Source organism: Empidonax traillii, unplaced genomic scaffold, assembly GCF_003031625.1.
Source record: "Empidonax traillii isolate 1590-97213 ecotype Southwest subspecies unplaced genomic scaffold, ASM303162v1 scaffold60:size2069287, whole genome shotgun sequence".
NCBI lineage: Eukaryota > Metazoa > Chordata > Aves > Passeriformes > Tyrannidae > Empidonax > Empidonax traillii.
Genome location: NW_020955253.1, coordinates 1,874,715 through 1,897,649, shown reverse-complemented (window position 1 = coordinate 1,897,649; position 22,935 = coordinate 1,874,715). Strand labels below are relative to the sequence as shown.

Sequence of the window (22,935 nt, the reverse complement as noted above, 5' to 3'; positions counted from 1 at the left end):
CATTAATCCTTCAATTTTCCCTTAAATTTTCCATAGGCCATGTTCAGCTATAACCACGTTCACCTATAAAATTTCCTGTCATTCCCTGTCATGTGTTCTGCATGCAATCTTCACTTCAAATCTCAGCTTTTCCTTATTTTTGTCAGAATTATAATTTTTGTCTGCCTTCTACCACCAGCTGAGCACATAAGATGTTTATGGCCATTACTTTCCACTAAACCCTCAAAGTGATTGATTAATTTTACAGAAGAACATTCGATTTCTTAGGGGTCTTTTTTAAAGTAGATTTGAGATAACTATTTCAAAGCCAAGATTAAAGCATTATTTATATTCCAGAGATCAGAGTTTTAATGTTTTGGCACTACATTTATTTGAAAAGTATACACATATGTTTTTATTTCTGTTTTTGTTTTGTTTCTGCAGCTGAGCTGCAACTGTGAGACTGCGACAACTTTTCCCTTGTGTAATGTCAGTGTCGGTTATCATTTTGGCAAAATCAGCCAGCTCAGTGAAGACAGAAAAACCTTCTTTCCTTCTTGTTTTTTCATCTGCTGGTGGCATTCCAAGTGACCTTCCCTCATAAATATTGGTGAGTGACCACATGAGGAAAGCAGTTCCTCGGCCCAGAGAAACTTGTTGCAAAAAATTGTGTTGACCTGAGGGATTTTCATTTTTTCAAGGCATAAAAAACCCCACATATGCAGGTTTTGGTTGTGTTTGTTTGGGTTTTTTTAATAATAAGTTGAGGTATTTATTGACACTTATTTCTCTAGACTTTTAAGAGTTTGTAGAACACTACCATGAGCTACCTATTCAAACTATAAGAACTAGTCTTTCAAAATACTGTTTTACAGATAAATACTTCCTGAGAGCAAACAGGAATCAGTCCTTTCATCCTGTTACTTTCTGATGGCTAAATAGTCTGGAATGGTATAAATTTATCCTAACACCCCAAATATGGCAAGATGAAACTTTCCCAAGTGTAGGAATTAAGGAAGATAGCTAGAGGCTTTTTTCTGGGATCCTTCTGGTTTAGGAAGTATGCCTAGGGTGAAATCACATCACTGCAGAAATTCTGATAACTACAGGGCAGTCCAGGAATTATGTCGTAATTGTAGTCATTCCATAAGGCTGTCTAAAATACGTAGTTCAGTACTGAAAAAGTTTTCAGGTCATTTGAGGCTATCTCAGTAGATTTATCCTGCTTGAGATATCCAGTATGGCTTAAGAGATTTTCAGTGTTGAAACGAGATAGTAAAATTGCCACCCATAGCTCAGGAATATTTACAGTATTGTGATACACAACTTTATAAAGTTCATGCTCAGATACAGAAAGTATTTAACCTATCCTGGAACAGTTTGGAAGCTGTAAATATGCTCAGGATCTAAGACTGGGAATTATTTAAGGATTATATGTATTAAAACTAAGACATTGACATAAAGGGTCACTTAGGTAGCTGCCATTCAGTATTAACTACGTTATTGCAGTTATCTCCTATTCAGACTACAGTCAGAGAACTGTGATGTATCATTTATGACTATATGATAAGTAATGTTTGACTTTTAAAATTTTTTTTCTTAACCATATGTGCACTTGAAGTATGTCAGTTTAAAGGACCAGAGCATCTTCAAAAGAAATATTAATAGGAGCATTATCATGGCACCAGCCTAATAAAATAATGTCTTTTCATCAATGGAATGCTTTCAGGGAAAGAAAAGGCTGGTATATCTTCTGTGTATCTATCTCACTGCTTAAAAAGTGAACAGTGGTCCTATTTACAAGTTCCTTAGCTGTATGTTAGGATTGTCACTGATTTCCTTGACTGCTAGTAATCAGGGGACAGAGTGGAGAAGAGAAGGAAGGCAGAAAGAATTTAGTAGAATTGCATAAATTTCTATGCTCTGTCAATGTTCTTGCTTTGTCTCTGAATCAACTACATGACGGGGTTGGAGCTTCTAACTGTTTTGTGGGGTAGCATTTGGGTATATGGATAAATCAGTATCCGGCTTAGTTTTGAGGATTTGTGTGAATCTCAGAAGTGAAATAAGTCTTCAGTCTGGTATGAAATCATTGTAATAACAGTTAAAAATAAACATATTGCATGAATACATTTTCTACAGCTTTTCCTCTAGTAAAGTCATGATACCTGTAAATACATAATATAACATTTAGTGTGGTGACGTATAATAGTAAGGTTGCACACCATGTAAAAAACAAATGGAGGGTGGTAGAGTTTCAAAGCATTCAGCTTTTGAGATAAGCCTTCTTTATGTTTTCATTCTGAATTTGTCAGTCAGCTCATTTTTTATGTCTTTAGAGGACACTACATAGATTTATAGAAGCTTTATGAAATAACTTGCTGTTTGATCATATTATGATATTTTGCATATATAGCTGCTTTCCTTTAAAATGTGTAGGACAGAACTATAAAACAATAAAAGACTCAGATTTTCTTCCTTCTATGAAAGATTCCAAGTATAGGCATACAGTTCACAATTTATAAAGTTAAAATGACATTTTTTTGAAATCTTGCAAGGGCTGCTGGTATGCTAGTAACAGGTATCACAGTAGCTGGTATACCAGTAACAGGTAAAGGGTGACCATAAGTCCCGTTAGGACCACAGCAACTGCTTTATCCTCACTTACAGTGCAGCAGCTTTCTAGAAGTTAGGATCTGGCCAGAGGGGATCAAATACAATAATTACCATTTCTCAGTGCATATCTATTAGACAAAAAAGGTGCCTTTTTTTACTCTTGACTACATCCAAATTAGTAATTAGAAAGAAATGAACAAGCATGATACTAATTTGTGATATTACTTTTTCCTGGTTTAATTTCATACAACCGTGTACTTCAGTGTGATCTACCAGATGATTCTAGATTCAGTAATATGCTGCCCCTAGTGCATTTTGCACATATTTGGTATTTTGTTCAAATTTGACATTTTACAAAGGGTAAGAGGGCTTAATTCAATAAAATGGAGAGGTGTAAATCAATAAACAAATGTAATAACTATCACATAGGGATACTTAAAAATATTCCCTCTATGTGAAGAAGATTAAATACATTCTTGGTTTTGTGTCAGGTGGGATTAATCCACCTCTGATTATTTCATTGTTTTTCTTAAATCCTCAGCTATGTATTGGGAATTTGGTAAAAAAATCTGGTGCAAGCTCTAACACAGAACTTTTAAAGGCAAGTTTACCCTTTCGAAGCCTGTAGCTCGGAAACATATATGAAGCTTTATGAGGACATTTACTTGCAAATAAATTCAGATATCAGTTGATTTTGTGCACTGCGTTAACTTTCAGAAGTATAAACTATCATTAGTCTTAGTGTTGATCTCCTCCAAGTAAAGGACTTTGCTGTAAAAGAATGTACATTTTTCTTTGAATCTTTATGGTTTTTTCTTAATTTTTATTTTGCTTGTGACTAAAATCTTAGGAATCTGATGAAACTGGAATTATACAAAAGTCACATAAACTGCCAGCTACTAGAAACATGATGCTTCAGGAGCTGGAACTAAGAAAGCTAGCTTTCCTTTTGAAATCTTGTTTTCTTTGTACTCTAAGGTCACCAATTTCAACTGCAACCCTGATTGCCCTATTCCTCTTATTATCCTCTTTGCCTGAGAGACAATAGAGCTGTGCTTAGTCTGCACCTCCCTGAATGCTGAGTAGTCCAGCCATCTCCTACCCACGTTCCTCTCCCTCAGCATATTAATTTGGATCTCCATCCTTGAAACTCACAGGGTCTTAATTATCTGTAAAACTTTTTTTTTCTCTGATTTGCTTAACTCTTGACAATCACCCAGCCAAAAAATTACTAAATGAAAAGAGGTAGGACACACTTTGTAGGCTAAAATATGGAGGCATTATAAAAGACGAGAAATAGCTGGAATCCCCATGCTGCCATTAGGAGTAAGAGACAACTCAGTAAAAAATCCAAAAAACTTTTCACAAATGTGTTACAATCTGATTATTAAAATTATTGGAGATGCCTCTCCCTGAATTAAGATGCAAACAAGACCATTTGCCAAAGTACAGATAGTACAGATTTTATTGAATAGTAAATGAGGTATTCAAGGAAGGAGAGAGAGAGAGAGGGAAAAGATAAGGTGGGGGAGAGAGAGTGACAGTGACAGAGAAGCAGGTTAAGTAGAAAAAAGATATCACCACTCCATAGACTGCAACATCCTGTTTGGTGTTCTTCTGGTCTACTCACTGGCTGCACCTCTCAAACGGTGGGGGAAAGACTCCTCTTCTTCATGGAGCTTATATTGTGCAGAAGCTAGATAGAAAGACCACCCCTGAATGATGTAATGCTGGATCATGGGACATTTTAGGAGTCTTTGACACCTTCTAAGATGTTGCAGCTGTCAGTGTAGTTCAATCAATCATGGGCCATTATGGTCCATCACCTGAGATGAATACCTCAGGCAAGGTGTGAATGTCTTCTATACTCCTCGGAGGGGTTTTCACAGCTGAGTCATCATGTAAGGGAGGACACTGGCATGATAAGAGATTTACCTCTTATTAGCCTCTTCCCTTATCTGGAAACGCAGTTTATAGGTTTGCATGCTATTCTGCACCTGGGATAGTTGGACAACAGTACCACCTTATCTTATCTCAAGGTCCCTTCACAGTCCAAATCAGTAGGCTTATTCAGGGAGGGGTGGGCTTCTGTAGATAAGTAGCTGTTTCTTTGCAGTTTGCTTTTGGTGATCATAACATTAACCAATTTTTAAGCCATTTAACCCTTATCAGTCTCTGACAAAATATTGGGGGTTTTTAACTAAACTGCAGATTTTCATGAACCATACTGTGGTTTTTAATTCCATTTTGGATCTTTTGTTTGTTCTGATTGCAAAACAATTCTCCCTGCCCAAAGTTTTTAACTTAAAAAATGTATTTAAGTGAATTACTGATGATAACTTTAGATTTTACAGTGATTATTTAGCTAGATCATCCCAACTGGTCATGTGTCTTATTAACCAATAAAAATAGAGAAGACTAGTCAGTGACTGTTTAGCATTTCACAGATTTCACAGAATATTCTGAGTTGGAAGGGACCCACAAGAGCCACTCAATCCAGCTCTTGATGAGTGAATGGCCCATACAACTGAACCTACAACCTTTGTGTTTTTAGCACCATGCTTTAACCAACTGAGATAATCTTCAGGCTAACATGAAATGTTCAGAGCAGAAAGACGTTAATAAATAATTCTGAGTCATCAAAATATTCTTATAGAAATCACAAAAATGCTGTTAAATGCTTGAACAACATGGCTGTGTTTCATCAGATGTGCTATTAAAATTAATTTTAGTACATTGCAACAAAATAAAAAACTATTATATGCACACATAGAAATCATGAAGATAAGTTACTCCTTTCCTAAAGAAATATAATTTTGATTATATGATTTGTTAGAATACAAGAAAAGCTTTAAAATAAGAATAGTGGTGTTATTTCCTCTATGAGAGCTGTTGTGTAAAGGAAGTAAATGAGAGGACTAAGCAGAGATGAGAGAAGCCTTCTGAGTGACAGCATTTAGGAAGCATAAGGTATTCATGTGGTAATACTCTTGGGTAATTCTCTAGCTGTCTGGTCTACTATTCAAACATCCAGGTTGAAGTTATTATGCATATATTCTTGTTACTTGCTTACAATTACACAGGAAAGTTGAAATAAAATTGTTATTCAGATATCTTGCTGCAAGAGGAAAGAAGAAAAGATATTTCATAAATATGTTTTCTATGTTTTGTTTCTCTTTCTTTGCTTTCTATTTTATGTCTGTAAGAAATTTTATTCTGATTTTAATTTTGTTTCAGATTGGATGCATTTTTAACTAAAGGTTTGGAATTATCAAACTATGAATTTTATCATTTTATAGTGACTGTAATAAGGGACTCATTGATGAGTACCACAGAGAATGACAACGTCACTTTTAGATTTCAAGCATCTGGTACTTGGACTGGCACCCAGTTCTGTATTATGTGCTGTGAACTAAGCAACAAGTGTCAGCACATGATGCTAAAAGGAGTCAGCCCTAAAGTGTGCAGATAAGAGATAGATATACCACAAATCTCGTGTTCTTCGGCTACAAAGAGGTGTCTTGTCAGAGCAGGAGTTGCAGCTGTAACTGTGAGAACATTCACCAGGTTAAGGGTGCCCATATTCAGAGCTAAACTTAAGCTTTGGCTCACTTGACTTCCATAATCTCAGAATTCTGGTCCTTGCACATACCTGTGTGCCTCTGATGGCAGGCATAGGCCTTCCCACCATGAGGGTGGTAAGGGAATTGAGCTTCTGAACAAGTTCTATCTAGACACACAGTCTAGACACCATTCTTAGAGAAGTCTCCTGTATTCATCACTAATGTTGAGAAACTTTGGAAAATGAAAGGGAATAGAAGGATCAGAAGAAGCACAACTGCAGCCTTGTGGTTAGTATGGTCTCCATGGAGAAGAAAGGAGAAGCCCTGGTCTCAGTTTTAAGGACTGCTCCTGCATTTTTTACTGAATAGTCGTTTGAAAAACACCTTTCAACTTAAGACATTGATTTCTTGTAACAAAGAATATGTTGACTTTACAAAAGTTACTTAAAACTCACATAAAGTAGAATTAGGATTTTATTTGATTTTACATGTTACAGATACAAGCCTTTGGAAGGAAATACTCTTTTTCTCTTTCTCTTTCTCTTTCTCTTTCTCTTTACTCTTTTTCCTTTTTTTTTTTTTTTTTTTTTTTTTTTTTTTTTTTTTTTTTTTTTTTTTTTTTTTTTTTAAATTTCAATTAGTAAGACAAAAAAGATACCTTCTATGTCCTACTGTATACTTTCCTTCACAGGAATCCAGGGATTCATGTCAGGGACATGTCTTGCCCCCCCCTTTCAATTAGGGGCAAGATTTCTTCTTCAGTACTCTATCTCTTTTTGTCAAGTATACAGTTTGTTTATGCATGCTTTTCTGTTTGCTTTGCAAAAGTAGGTTTAAAAGGTGTTGTGGACCCTTGACTATATAAGGCTCCATTACAGAAACTTTACATGCCTTTTATCAAAGTGGATTGGCAATAGTCAGATTTGCTGTGAAGTAACTCCTGTGACTCTTTAGCTTAAATAATATCCTCTGATTTTGAACATATGCTAGTAAGCCATACCAAAAGAGTGAAAATATACAAAGAAGTAGAGTGCAATTACTAGGCAAAAATGAGGACTTTAAGGCCAATGAATTTTTTTTTCATTACCAGTTTGTTGCTTTTATTCCTGGTAACTTCTGATTGACAAAGCTATAGCATTACTGTAAAACTGAAATGAGCATCAGTCTGCACTTAGACTTTTGAATCATCAATGAGCTGTGACCAACTGACAACAAACAGCAACTGAAGGTTTGCCAGCCAGCTACATGTCCATTAATGAGTTCCTTGCTCAGCTAAATATTCAAGAAGTCTAAAGCAGAAATCAGAGATGAAGATAGTTTTAAACAGTGATATTCTTCTTTTAGTGTCCCACTTCAACCACTTTCAAAGTTTTCATGGTTTACAGTTTTATTCATCTCTGTCTCTGTTACATTATACACAGTTGTATTACCACATTTTCCAGTGCCAGTTTAGGAATTGAATACAAGATGTGCAAAGGCAACATTAGCACTTGCAGACATAATGAACCAAATTGTAAAGGTCTTCTTCCCTTATGTGTCCACAGCAATATACCAACAAATTTCTTCTTCACTAATTTAAAGCATATCTGGAATTTAAGCACATCTGGAAATCTGATTTGCCTTCAATAAAATTCTGCATTCTGCTGGTGATATATTTCTCTTATCTACAATGCAGTCTAGTTTATGTGCGTCTGCACAGAATCTGTGGGTCAGAATAAAGGCAATTTCAGACAGACACAACAGGAGGCAAATTCTGTCTTCAGCGCCAAGTGCATGATTGTGTAGGTGTGACGCAGCAACCTGGTAGTGTTTCTGGTGCAAAAGCTAATCAAGTGAATTATGCAAATGAAGTGGATATTTTTCTGTACCAGAGGGTAATGTGTTAAAGCACACAGAAAGTGAGGTGATAGGTGACAACCAACATGCCTTCACTAAAGGCAAATCATGCCTGACAAATTTGGTGACCTTCTAAGATGGAGTTACAGTAGTGGTGAACAAGGGAAGGACAACAGATGTCATCTACCCGGACTTGTGCAAAGCGTTTGACACTGTCCCACACAACATTCTTGAGTCTAAACCGCAGAGACCTGGATTTGATGGATAGACCATTCAGTGGATAAAAAGTTGGCTGGATGTCTGCACTCAAATTGTGGTCAGCGGCTTAATTTCCAAGTGGAGACCAGTGACAAGTGGCAATCCTCAGAGGTGTGAGTATTTGGATTGACACTGTTCAATATCTACGTCGGTGACATGGACAGTGGTATTCAGCGCACCTTCAGCAAGTTTGCTGACACCAAGCTGTGCGGTGCAGTCAACAGGCTGGAGGGAAAGGATGCCATCAGAGGGACCTTGACAGGCTTAGGAGGTGGGCTGATGGAAACCTCAGGAAGTTCAACAAGGCCTTCTTTCCTCACCACATGGGATTTCCCTTAATAGCACAGACTTCTTCCTTTACCACCCAGGCCTTTTCCCTCACCACTCTGGGATTCAGGAGATCCAGATGCAACCCTCATTTTGACAAGTTTTAGACTCTTATCACCCAGAAGACCATAAGAAAAGGATCAGTTGGGGTGCTCTCAGAATCTATAGAGTGGTGATATTTTTTCTACTTTTTCTGTCTCTCTGTTACTCTCTTTCTCTCCCCCTCACTCTCTTTTTGCAATTTCTTTCTATCTCTCTCCGCCTCACATTTACGACATACATGAATAAAAATCTATACTATTTACTTCAGCATATGGTCTCTTTGCACCTTAATTTTGGCAGAGGCATATGTCTGATAATTTAAAGAATTTGATCATAACACCTTTTCAGTCAATTTTTAAATATACTCACATGCCAGGTAAAGAAAAATTCAAAATGTATTCATACCAATGGTATTTATTGTATTAGTAAAGAAAATCCATGCTTTAGCTGATGGAGTCTAATCTACTAATCAGAACCATGTACGGTTATAGATATACTTTATGCTTGGTTATTTTCAGTTGCAAATATTAATAGTGATTTTTAATACATAATTGATTTCAATGCCTGTGTGAAACTCTGAAATTAAATGTATATATCCTTCAATTAAAAAAGACAGCAATAGAGAAATTAAATGGATAAATTTATGTCTTTAGGGCTAAATGAGTTATCAGTCTGGTTTAAAATTTTCCAAACTATATATATGAAATTTGAATGGGATTTTGAAGATTGAGGAACCTATGGTTTATTTGTTTTCAGATTTGAAAATTTATCCAGCTTCTTGAAAAGTCTCAAAAATATTATCACTTTTTTTTTGCCTCAGACAATACACTAGTGAATGCTACATTCATAGCAAACTAAAGTCGATATCCTGGCACTATCCTAATTCCTTAAAAACTTTCATACAGGTAAAGTAGTTCTAAACTTGTGGATGGTTATAAAGGCAAGACCTGTGCTCTGTTGTGAAGTGCCCTTACTGAGTTAGGGCAGAGCTGTACCAGGGGAATACTGAAGTCAAACTAGCTTCAGGCATTGATAAATGCTAAGTTACCAGGAGCTGAACACTTGGAGGATGTATTTTCCCATCCAAGTGGTTCTTTACTTTCTAACAAGAGAGAAACTGGATTCAAATGAATGCACAAATTTTTTCTTTTTTTTTAAAAAGTGCCCACAAAATACCCTATTCCTTTTTCTGAAAAACTCCATAAGTGTTTTATTTAACTGACCAGTTCTTACTATCTCCTTTAAAAAAGAAATTAGCTGTTAATATCCTGGGAAATGTTTGTGTTAAAGGTCATATTAAACAAAAGTCAAATCTAGACTATCTGAGGAGTCTGGAAAAGATGTTTAATGCAAATTTTTTGTGGAAAAAAGATGTGTGTCACTGCAGGTCATCTCTGAATATTCTTGTTGGGGTTTCTCTGTTGGATATGCAATCTCAGCTAAATGTTTTGAAGAGGAAGAATCAAATAAATTGCCCTATTTTGGGTCTTTCTCATCTGTATACAGTTGTGCAGCTCTAGTAGACCTGAAAATTGCCCAGAGACAAACTTTTAAAAAATAGAGTGCTTTTGAGGCAGAAAATTGCTTTTCTGTAGCATGGTCTAAGGGACAGGATGTGACAGGAGGACAAGGAGTTGTCACTAGGTAGTGATATTGTAAGGCATATCTTACATAACAAAAAGGATCATTTCTCTCTTTTTTCTTTCAAGCTACAAGAGATTTAATTGAAACAGCTGAAGGTATCCCCCCACTGAACCAAGAACAAGCTATTATGTTTTACAATTAAAACTGAAAGTTACTCTCTTAACCCACTTGTAATAGCTATTCATTCCAGAGTGCATGTGGTGTGGATGACTGTCCAGTACTTCAAAAGTCTTATTCTCAAAAGGAAAAGTAAAAAAAAAAAAACAACTCATTGTACATGCATGTCAAATATTAGTTTGATTCTTGTAGTATAATAAGAAAAGAAAGTGGTTTGTGCTTTTGATTAGCCTCTTGATATTTGAGAGTGGTTTTGTATGGCTTAATTTTCCTTTTTATGGCAGTTTGTACATATAAAACAAAATGAAGAAAGGAGGGGAGGGGGAAAGAAATGTACCATTTATATACTTAGGATACGAGGCCTCCTTTGGGCCCATTATACATTAATGGGTCAGCTGAGATTTATTAGGATATGTATATTAATCTTTATACACATTCACATACTATAATTGTTCCTTTGGTACTATAATGTGATTAGCTGTGAATTTGTGCAATATTAACAATAATATGGATTTCCATATTACAGAACAGTAATAACAAATCGTTATTAAAAATGCATGTAAAGTATGGGATGTGAAAGCGCTTCTAAACTCTCAGTAATCCGATTATGTTCTGTTGTTTTTAAATACCAAAATGGCTAAGTCTTTACTGTAAAGTAAAATCTTGTATGAGAAAATCAAAACTTTTATCTCCCACAGAAGTGAACAAATGAGTCTAAAGCTGTCTTAAAAAAAGTGCCTGTTTCTCATAGACAGCTGAGATGTGGATCTTTGCATTACTATTATCTGAAAATATAGAAAAAAAAAGAATGCACAAGGTAATAGAAATGTTCAATAGTTAAGTTTTTCTTTTAGTAGAATGCTCTTGTATATAGGACTGAGGTGCAGTGTGGAAGGAACTGTCTAGGATCCAGACAGAAAATTCAACATTGATACCTCTATATGTCAAAACTGAAGCAATCTTCTCTCCTAGTGTATGGATGGTAATAATTCCACATATAAGACAATCATTGTCTGATATAAAATATAGCAGGAATATAGAAAGGAGGAAGTGTTTAATTTTACCTTTGTGAAATTAATTCTTATTTCTCAAAAGCTATTTACTTTTACTTTCTCAAACGGTGTAAAATAGAGCAGCCACTTTGATTTCAGATAGCTTGCAGCAATAGTACCTCCACAGGCTGCACAGGGTTACACAGCCTCATCTGTTACTTTCCTTTAGCTTTGTGATCAAATAAGATTGCAAGTTATTTTTATAAGGTAGTGATGTTTGTTGAGTGAAAGTTTGTTTACCCTCCCTTCATGACCCCATAGTGGGAAAGTGTCTCCTTTGACCCCTCTTTCTTGAATCACAGAATTTTTATCTTTACCTTGTGCATATTTGTGGGAATAGAAGGAATTTCTTTATTATACATTCTACCATTTGCCACATAATCTTAAGACTTAGTCTTTGATCATTTCCGGAGTTCTTATTAGCATCACAGTCCCCATTTTTCATTCATCTGATCTAAGAAAGTTTTAAGATTTATTAATAGATTGCATACTGTAAAACCTTACCATAATGAAGGAATACAATTACTCATTTTTGTCTTTGTCTTCTAGAAATACTCCTTTTCAAACTAGAATTTTTTTTGGTCCTACAGGCCCCCAGTTTCCTAATAATGGGTGCCCTTGATATGCACAGAGTAAAACAGCGTTTATTTTTGTTATACATTTAAAATATATTCCATAAACTTTATTTATTTTTGTTATTTCTTTTATTTGAAAATACATTTTTCCCCTGTTTCCATTTTTTTCTCTAATATTCAAAAATCCTACCAAATAATGTTGAGTAAGTTAGGTGTAGGATTTCTACTTGTTTTATTTTTATACAAACTGTGGAAAAAACCCACTTTCCTATTCCTGCTCATGCTAATATGCAATTTAAGTGGAGGGACTTTTGTCATGCATTTTACATGAAGATGATGAGCATTCCATTGTATTCAAATGCTTGTGGAATTGCTGTAAAATGACATACAGCAGGTGGGCCAGTGTCATTTGTGAAAGTCTCTCTGAGCTGCAACTCGAGCTGCTGATATTTCTCACTGGCATACCATACTGCTGCAAGGCAAATACTCTTCTCTTGCTTAGCTATTGCATTTTATTTTGCTGCAAATCAGTCCCTTATTTTTAGTTCACATTTCTTCTGCTTTTTGTTTCTGCTTACTAAGTTTGACTGCAAAAGGAAACAAGTAAAAGAAGACCTTTAAAAGCAGAGTTCCATTCAGTGTAGTTTCAACAGCAACGGCAGGGGTAGTCCAAAGCTTCTGTTAAAAGTGCTTTCTCTCCTGTTTGATTGAAGGATTTTCTTTTAAATTTGTGGTAACTGAACTAAATCTTTTCATATGTCACAGCTAAAGCTTTTATATCTTAGCTGCAGCTGTTGCAAAGTCCCCTTCAATATTTTACAGTCCTTCCTCATAATTTTAATGGCAACTTTGGGAATGTATGTAGCCAGGTACTGTATCAACACAGTTAGTTAGTTAGTGAGTTATGGATTAAACCCCAAATTTATAAATTGATCTAAACTCTAAGAAAAACTATGCATGTTTATTAACAAATATATTGAAGAAATAGATTAGGAGCATTTTGAGTTGTTTACATAACTGACATAATAACCCCAACCATTCTGTGTAATGAAATTACACAACCTGCTTTCTTTGATTTTGAACAAATTTTCATTGTCTTTTTAATTTAGATTTTCAGTTGTCTAGTCTGGAGAAGACCATTTAACAATTGTGAACGTATTACTGTAAATAAAATGAAGTAGAAGATTAAAACTCCTTATATTGGAACACTAATTACAGAATTACATGTGTCATGGTTCAACTATGAAATTTTAAACCAAGGTATTCTTTCAGAAACTTTGTGGAACTAATGTTTCCAGCAGTTATAAAATGATATTTTGAACTACCTATGGTACTTTTTTTGCTTCGACCTAATGAAAACCATTAGGTTTAATTCCCTTGTTTGCTATCTATAAATATCTCATAATCCTTATGAAATTATGGAACTGGTCAAAATATCTGAAATTAATCAGTTTTCTTTTCCCTGGGTGGAAACACACTGAATGCAAACAGTGCAGGATGTATTGGGCTTAGATCTTCAGTGAAACTCCACTGCTTCATACTTACCCTTATACAGCACTTTCAGTTCACAGGAAAGGTCAGAAACGTTTTTTCTTGATGAATCTTTGATTTTGAAAATTTTATTAATCCTAGCTTCTATTGTATTTAATAATAATCATGGATCATAATAAAAATAACACTATTATATTATTATAGTTATATATACTATTATAATATTATAATAAATAATATTAACACTATCATATTTTGAAAGTACCTTCTTGTATCCTGATAAATTTATTTCCCAGTGTTGCAGTAGGCTTTTTTTTTTTTTTTTTGAGTTGCCATTTTTCAGGTAAGTGACATTTCTGAATTGTCTAGAGAAATTTGCTTAGAAATATTTGTTAAATATTAGAGATCATATTCAACAAATCCTACTTAAAATGTGTTCCGCTATCTTACAGTGTGTTTAGTAAACCACAATTATCTTTCACAGTGGCAATTTTTAAGGCAGAGGGGTACACATGGGGGTACATCCTTCTCCAACCTTCAAACCTCTGCTCTCTTAGGTAACACAAGTTTGAATGATTCTTAAGGTTTCCAGAGCTGTGTCACATGCTGCTGCAGCCCCTCAGGAAATGTCAGTCCAGAATAGTGGGGCTTCACAAATCCTGAGCTGTGATAGACCCAGAAGGAAGCTTTGTTTGCTTTTAGCTGGAGTTAGAGGTATCCCAGTTTCCTCTGACCTCAAAACACTCTGGCACATCACTTACACTTGGCAAACAGACCTCATGTTCTAATGGTATTCACTGTGTGTGAGGACTTACACGTTATATATATACCCTTTGGGACAGCAGAGCCATGTTCAATTACTGCTGAAATTCACAGCAGTCACTCACTGATGCTTGTCACACATAATTTATACAATGATCACCTTTTAAAATGTGTGAACTTTCCTTGACGACAAAATTACAGTTTCTCAGTATTCTTAACAGTTCTGTGAATCAGTGGGTGATATTATCTAAAACATAGCTGGAAAATTCCTATATGTTATTTGTATAGTAGGGTAATTTGAAAATGTGGCTTCTCTGTTTCACAAAATAATGATCTTTCTAAAATTTTCAGAAGTTACTCCAGATGTTGAAGAGTCTGACTCAGTTCAAACCAGATTAAAATTAAGCCATCCATAATGTTTATCTCTGACTTTCAGATCTGCAGGTGTGGCTGTATTCAGCAAATCTATCAAGCTGCAACAGTTTTGCTATAGAATTTAGGTAGAGAGGAGAGAAAAAGGATCAAAATTCAGAATATATATAGGAGCATAAACATTTCCATTGGGCAAATTTAATGTATTGCACCTTATTACTCAGAAGGCACCTTGTCATTCTGTTTAGAGAAACACTTGTTTTGTCTATGCTTGCTGCTACTTCTTTCTTCACTTTTCTTTTTCCTTTGGCTTTAATTACTTTGTTTTAAGAACACTGACAGTTGCTGACCACTACAGCAATAGGAAGAAGTGAATTCTGTTGTTCTGATGGACCAGATGTTTTGAAGCAGTGATCTGTCCCAGTTCACAGTATAGATTTAGGAAATTACTTTTCAGGAGACATATGTACTTTCAAAGTAATGGTAAAATGATCAATGAAAAAGTGCATTAATTCACTTTAAACAGAAATAATTTGAGATCTCTATCAAGTCAGTTTTATAATGGTGTGTTACTATGTATGTTTGGTCATTTCTCCTGCTTGTACCTAGTTACCAGGTAGTGTCTTCTACTTGCCAACAAAACAACTTCGTGACTGAAAACTAAATAATACATCTTTCCACATTTACATCTATAAATTACTTATTTGGCAATAGGAGTGTAAGCACAGGTACATTTAACTTTGTAAGTTATTTTCAAAATTTTCCAAATACTATAATTTATTCTTTTTCTTCTAGCCTCTTGTGGTCTTTTAGCCTAATTTAATTTTTTTTAAAGCATTTATATTATTTGTAGCAAAGAAAAGTGTGTAATGTTCTTACAGCAGAGAACTGGAGGCTCTCAGAGTGAACAAAAGAAAGATAAAATGTCTCTGGGTTTTTTGTCTCTTTTCTGTCGGAATAAAATTTGACTCAGTGTGGAGACAACCTACATGCAGCCTTTCTCTACCCGCCAACCAGCGCAATGGAGTTTTCTTTTGACTCAGCTGGATATTGTTGCTGCTTTCAGATACAGAATGATTTTCTTTGATTTTTCCAGTACTGTATTAATGGATAAAGAGCAGGGAGGGAGAGAAGAGGCACACAGTAACTGCATTGTTGTCATGTTTACGGTTTGACCATCATCTTGTGGACACAATTACCATTTTTGTTTATAATTAAGAAAAAAGGCCAAACACTTTAAGTACATCTAAATAATATTGAGTGATGTTAAAAGTTCTAGAGTATGAAATCTAAAGAATTTGTATCTAAAGTGTAATTTCAAACTGATCAGAATCTGAATTGACCTTCAATTCAAAAAAGAAACAACGTATTGTGCTCTGCCCTTATGAATAAAGTAGTTCAGGCTTTCTCTATCACTGATTTCCTTTGTAAATTATATAACCTTTTCAAGACTGAGTTTCCTTTATGATGCATGTGTTTAAGATTCCTTGACTACTTTTAGGAATACTGTGCTGTAGTACCTAAATACAAGTAACTAAATTATTCAGGTTTCATTATAATATAATTTTATATTATACCAGTGTTTATTGTTCTTGTTTCCTGGCAAGCAGAAATGTGAAGAGAAAGGCTATATGAAGCCTCTCCAATGTTTGGGCATCAGAATATCCATGGATAAATACAGTTTCTTCATGTAGTGAAACAAAGATAATTCTTTTATTCAGTTTCTCTAGGGATGCATTGACTGTTTCAATCCATACATCCCAAAAAGGGGGTCCTTGGTATATTACAAGAAGGTACCCTTGTTTTCTTGCAGTAGCAGTGGACTCTTCTTGAGAAATTACTAGAGACGGTAAAGCAGACTTTCTCAAAAGAGGCTGTTCCCACATGTCACTATTGTGTCTCTAATTTGTGAGCCTTTCCAGCAGTTTTTTAAAGCATGGACATGTAATACCTTCAAATAGCAGCAGAAGTACTGATAATATGCATGTTACAGTTCTTTTTGACCCTTAAAAGGGTAGTTTTGGATGCAGTACTTTTTTCCAGTGAAAATCGAAATTGCCCATTGTACCTTATGCTAAAGACTACACAGGAAATACAAACACCTAATTAGAAAAAAAAGGTTTATTGTTTTAGTAGTGCCATCCTGATGAATATTTGAGTTTGACAGGAAATAAAAAACACAATAAAAATCTACCGGGGGGAGAAATTGGCTGTTTTGGTTAATGTCCACAGTTGCATGTTTTTGAATTATTTAGTTTCTTTCATTTACCCAATCCACCTGCAAAAGTGAACAAAAAAGGGAAATGTATCTTCATTTATTTTCTTTTTTTTTTTCCCCTAATCTCATTTTTGTGATTGAAGAGGGTGGAAAAGAACGTAATTTTTCACCTAAATGTTTATATAATGTTATAGAGAGGAAATAATCCTTCTGAGATGTCTTTAGTTCAAGAAAAAAAAACAAAAACAACCACATTACAATGGAAATTTTCATTTAAAACTGTTTCTGGAGTTCATACTTTGTCTTCTACCAAAGGCTGTAAGTCGTAGTTCAGACTGGCTTTCCTTGGAAATTCTGTAAGTGGAAACAACAAAAACTATTAGCCATATTAAACTTGCCTAGAGAGGTGCAATTTATTTAGCCATTAACAAGGGGAAAAAACATTCTTTCACAAAACAAACACTTCTCTGAATTTTCAATCTAGTGGTCTTGATGGACCCACACAGAATTTTCATATGACAACAATGGGAACAGTAATTCATTACCATACACTAAAAATCATAGATGTGGGTATTTGGTTGATCCTAAAATACAGTATTTCCACTTCCTTACAGGTGTCCACAAGGCAAGCTTGTGTTTGCTGTGGTCCTAGAGGAACCATATTTATCCCTTGAGAATGTTTCTCTCTGGAGTACCACTACCAATATCTCTCAAATGTTCTAATTAATTATGATATTTCATTTCAACTCGTCCATTTATTTCTGTATCGACTTAAAGTTTTCTTTTCTGTTTCAGGTCTGACAAATGTCATATGCCCAAAAGTCTGTAGTTAATTACATGAGATAGAAATGCGCTGATTGCAAAGAGTTTCCTTTGTCACCTGACTTCAGGGCACTCATTTTCTTTCATGATAAGACCATTAAGGATAGAAAGTTTATGTCAATGAGAAGGAGTATTTACAGTTCTTCCTGTGAGGATTTTAGATTTGACATTCATACACTGGCTGACTTAGAAGCTTGCAACTACACCTTTAATGAAGCTGCTGCAGAATTAGAACAAATATTGTTTGGAGAACCAAAAAGACAGGGTTTGCTTTGATAATTTCAAGTGCTGTAAAATTTTTATGTATGCCCCAAGCTGAACTCTGTTAAATAAAGGTCAGTAAGTATACATTGCTTTGTGCGGTACTTTACCCTCCATTACAAGAGCATCAGAAATTGAGTGACTTTTCCGTTACTGTAATTCAGACAGTCAATAAAAAATAAGATCTAGAATGTTTAATATTTGAGGAAAATTGAGACACCCTGCTAAAAACTTTGCACTTCTTAATAATAATGTCTGAACAAGTATTAAATCCAAATATAGTAGGAACACCTTAATCAGGTGTTAACATTCACCAGACCAAAAATACTTGTTTTTCAGGCAACTGTAGGCAAAATTTATATATAACACATGCTTTATCACAGGCATTTAATATCTTATAGTACCAGTTGTATCTGCAGTTCATTTTCTGATTTCCCCTAATACCTTCTGCAGCTCTGAATTTATATCTTTTAAAACACTTAAATCTCTTTACTTGTGATGTTGAATAAAACACTTAAATCTCTTTACTTGTGATGTTGACACAGCTTAAAATAAAAGCTACCTACCTATATTAATCCCTTTTTATATGAATTCATAATTTAGGGGTAACATTGCTTTTATAGAACTTTTAAAAATTATTTTTAAAAAGTGTGAGAACCTACTAGCCATTGCAAACACTTGCCTTTTTACGGTCTGCTTTTACACACGCCATAAACCAGTTATGGCATTTTGATATCTGTAGTTTAAACTCTTGCAGGAAACAACTGTGATGACAAATTAGCTAAATTTTACAGTACGTATTTTTGCTGATACTGGACTCTTGGTAGCACTGTCCTAGTCATGTTGTGGAGTTTTTATGTAAGCTGTATCCATTAGGGAACATTTCAAAGCCATGTGCCTTTGCATACTGTCCACATAATGGACAGAACTTCAATGTCAGCTTAATTCCTCTCACTGCTTGGCCAGATCAGAGCTTTTCTTCTTATGATTCTTGAAGTTTGTTCTAGTCCACTGCTACTTTGTAGCACATTGATGATTCTACATTAGCTACCTGCTTTTCTGTCAGTCAGGCACATTTCCTTTCCTATCTTGTCTTTTAAACCAAACTGAATTCCTAGCTTTATACATGTGTCTTTGATGCTGTTTGACTCTTTGAAGCCCTCTCCCCCAAAAACCTGCTCCAGTCTCTTTGAAGAACTCAGGGAAACTAATGGTTTCTCTTGACCCATTCTCTAAATTCTGTCATGCCATCTTTAGAATAGGACATGAAGAGATATTGGCACCTGAGTCACTTCAAATGTCACAAAAAACTCCTCAGTTAAGTCATGGGCATGTGGAAAGAAGAAACATAGCATCAGGTATTAAAGTCAACTTCCTTTAGTAGCAGTACACCCTTGTAGATCTTCTGAGGTCACACAATTTCTGCAAAGGAAATCTCGTAAGCACATCCCAGTGGGTATGTTATATACCCCCTGCATGCATCATGCGTATTTGACATTTTTATGTCAGTATGCATGGTCTAAAAATTTAGCAGTGCTGATGAGGATGCTGCTTGTTCATCAGCCACTAAATCATCTGACTATACCTGATGTAGAAATTGAGTGGAGGGACTCATTCCATATGTTTTTCCCCTCCTCTGTTGGTATGTCCTGGGGAAGAGCAGACTGTCAGTGCTAAAAATCCTGTGGAGCTCAGGTCTCAAATACAGAAAAAGTTCAAGCCCTCATAGGGAGAGAAGAGTTGATTCTTCCTTAAGCTTTGCCTGGAATCATGTCACTTTTTAATGGATAGTGCTTACTATTTCTTTTTCTTTTATAGGTAAAACCATTACTCTGAAAACAAAAATGTTTATGTTCTCCTGGGTCCTGCAGGAGTCATTTTATAAAGCCCTGCTTCTTGTGGGTCTATATATAAAAGTTAGATAGACTAAGCTAGGAGAAAATGTAGAAATTTTCTTTCTTTGCTGTCTACAATAATCTCCTGCTACAGGAAGAAGTAAGTTAACATTTTTTCTTTCAGGCGTTATAAAAAAGAAAAAAGTATATTTTTCTAATGTAATTTTTATTTTCTTTTCTTTTTGATTCATTTCAATTCCACATTAGAAATGGATCTCCTAATTACAAGAAAGTTACTATTCCACATAAGTTCTTTTCAGATAGTGTCCTACCAGTTTTTAGGAAACACCTTAATTTTATACTGCTTTAATGTAAACTGGTCTCTAGTACACCTTTTTGGGGTATAATTGATGCCTTTTGCACCACTTTGTGATCAATTGTGGCAGCAGTTGCCATGAGAATGCACTTCCTCAGAACATGCTATTCTGTGTAAAAAGTCTTCATTTAACACACAACAGACCTATGTTCAGCCAGTCTCTACGTGAAGATCTTATGTTGTGTTCCCACCAAGAACAATCATTTCCCCTTAGATTATATCTATATAGGCTATAGCTCTTGCAATATAAATTCTGCCCATGCAAAGCAATCAGTATCCCACTTATCAATAACTAAGCGTTAGTGTCAAATGTCGCCTGGCATCTCTGTTATCAATGCTGCAAGTCTGGCTTCAATTTAAAAAATGTAGAAAAATACAATACAGAACTCTGCCTTCTCCCCACTTTTAGCAACTGCCATTTTGCTCTCTTTTCCGAATGTTCGTCAGGTTTTCAGTTTGCCTGTCAAAATTGCCATGCCCATGGTAGCCTAGTATATCTGTCAAACAGGCTTTGTGTAGTGTAGCCCACAGCTATCCAATTTCTGAACATGCCATCTTCTCAGAGACTCTTTTCACCATATGCATTTCAGTCCAGATACAATCTTTACTGTAGTTAGAGACTATAGAACTTAGTTCTATAAGAGAGAAGGGGAGTTTTAAGGCAACAGCCTTACATATATTTGCAAAGAAAGTAGTTCATGCTGAATCCTTATTTAAAATGTAAGAATCTAAATGTTTAAACTGAAATTCGGTAATTCTCTTGCCTCCACGAGGGAGATTGCTTTGCAACTCTTACTCTGCAGGATATTCTAGCACTCAGTTTTCACATCAGGAATCTCTGGAAATCATTCTAGGCTACAAATAGTTGGCCTGTTGTCAGAAATGAACTGTTCATGTCCTTTATCTTCTGATGTGACAGCCTTTTGAATCTTTCTGATGCTTTCTGCATTTATCTTTGAAAACAGTCTTTATGATCCCTCCTCTGCAACAAGGACAGCTGAGATTCAAACTCTTGTAGTGCACAGTTTTCCATAAAGACAAGTGGTAGGATCCATCAGAAGCTTTTACCTAAAGACAGTTCTGACTTTCATGTACCAGGAAGTTAACTTGCCTCTATTTGTTCTTAAATTTCACACTTCATTTCTAGAAACAAATCTCTGAAAATTAGATGTTGTAATGAGGACATGACCTTACAAGAGTCTTTTCTCATCAGAAGCTGAAAGACTCAAGGAACTGCCAGTCCCCTCTCAAAGACATCTGGTGTGTAAAAGAATATCATCAAAATCACTAACTCCTTTCTAATGAGAGGTCCACTTGGCTGCAATTCAAACAGAGAGAGAGGCTTTCCCAAGAATTTTCTTGTATTTGACATTTGCCATGCAGCCACCTGGAGCTCCTTTCACACTTTTGCTAAATACTGTGCACTTCTGAAGTGTCTAGAAAAATTACAGTCAATGAGAAGTCCAGCTCTGAATCCTTACTTAATTACAGTCTGTGAAGAACTCTTCCAGTTCATTGCAAGGGATTCTACTTGGAATTCTTATTTTGTAATTTTACAGAGATAGTTGTGCCAGAAAAAAAAATTTATTTCTCACCTGAAACTGTTATTCTTTAAGACATTTGTATGCTTATTCAAAATTCTCTCTCATCACTGTCCATCGCAAAATCTTGTATTACTTCTGGGCTTCTTATATTACTTCTGGGCTACATCACTTCAGAGAAACTGAGAATTAGGAATATGGTCTGTCTCTTTTATTACTCTGTGGATAGCAGACAGAAGAGGGCATGGGGAAGTGTTTTAATGGGAATTTCCAAATTTAAAACAGTTGGAGTACCAATGCTACTGTATTGGTAACTGCAGTGTGAACTAATGTATATATATACCTATTCAGTAAAGACTGCAGCCTGATCTCTCTTCATATCCTATTGATTATTCCTTTGTGACAGTGCTATACTGTTGTTGATAAGATTATGTGCCTTCTTTAACAAAAGAAGAGAATATACTCTGAATACACTTCTAATACAGGTATTGAGAAAGTTTTATCACCTTTTCTGTAGCCAGAAAAAGTATAGGTACTTCTGTTACGTTAGCAGAACTTGCTTAGAGCTTTCCATTGCACAGATCAGTTTGCAGTCCCCAAGGTATTTAGGAAAAAAAACAAACGTTTTTTCAAAGATCTGGTATCTTCTCCAATTAAGTGGTTGTTAAAGGTGACCTGTCATTTTCGTGAATATTTACATTTCACTACAAGAATATTTACATCCCAGACCAAAGTTCTTTCCCTGTGAACAGTTCTCAAAGCAGGTAAATATATTTTACCTATTGTATTTTAATGATTATACCGATCTATAGCTCAGATGTAAACATCAAGTGATGAGCCCCATGGCTCATCATCCTAGAGTATACTTCTGACATATTTCCAGCATCAGATAATTCAACGTATTGTGTAATACACATTCAAAGACTGCCAAATTTACCAAGAATCAGTTAAACTCAGATACAAATTTCTGTCAAATTCTAATTTGTAGTAGCTGGTGGTAGTTGTTTTGTTTTGTTTTTGTTGTTCATATGTTTTGTTTTATTTTCCTTGTAAAGTAGGGAAGAGTTGTTTTGCTTTTCCAAGACTTCAATTTACTATCAATACTATCAATTTCCAGATACTTCAATTTACAATGAGTGAACAGAGGGGGACCAGTCACAGTAAGAGAGCATAACAACTGCTTGATCCACTGCAGACCCCACTGAATTCGTTGATCAGTGTTTGTGGTGGTTTCAGCTGGGGTAGAAT

General features: G+C 35.3%; 1 protein-coding gene across 2 annotated transcripts in view; it reads left to right on the top strand.

The window, feature by feature from the left end:
• Positions 1-22,935, top strand: part of TENM3 (teneurin transmembrane protein 3) — an 869,819-nt gene that overhangs the window by 62,513 nt on the left and 784,371 nt on the right. For both annotated transcript variants that reach the window (XM_027879901.1, XM_027879899.1), the window contains exon 2: positions 424-589. The gene's annotated coding sequence lies outside the window, so the exon portion shown is untranslated. The remainder of the gene's footprint in view (positions 1-423; positions 590-22,935) is intronic.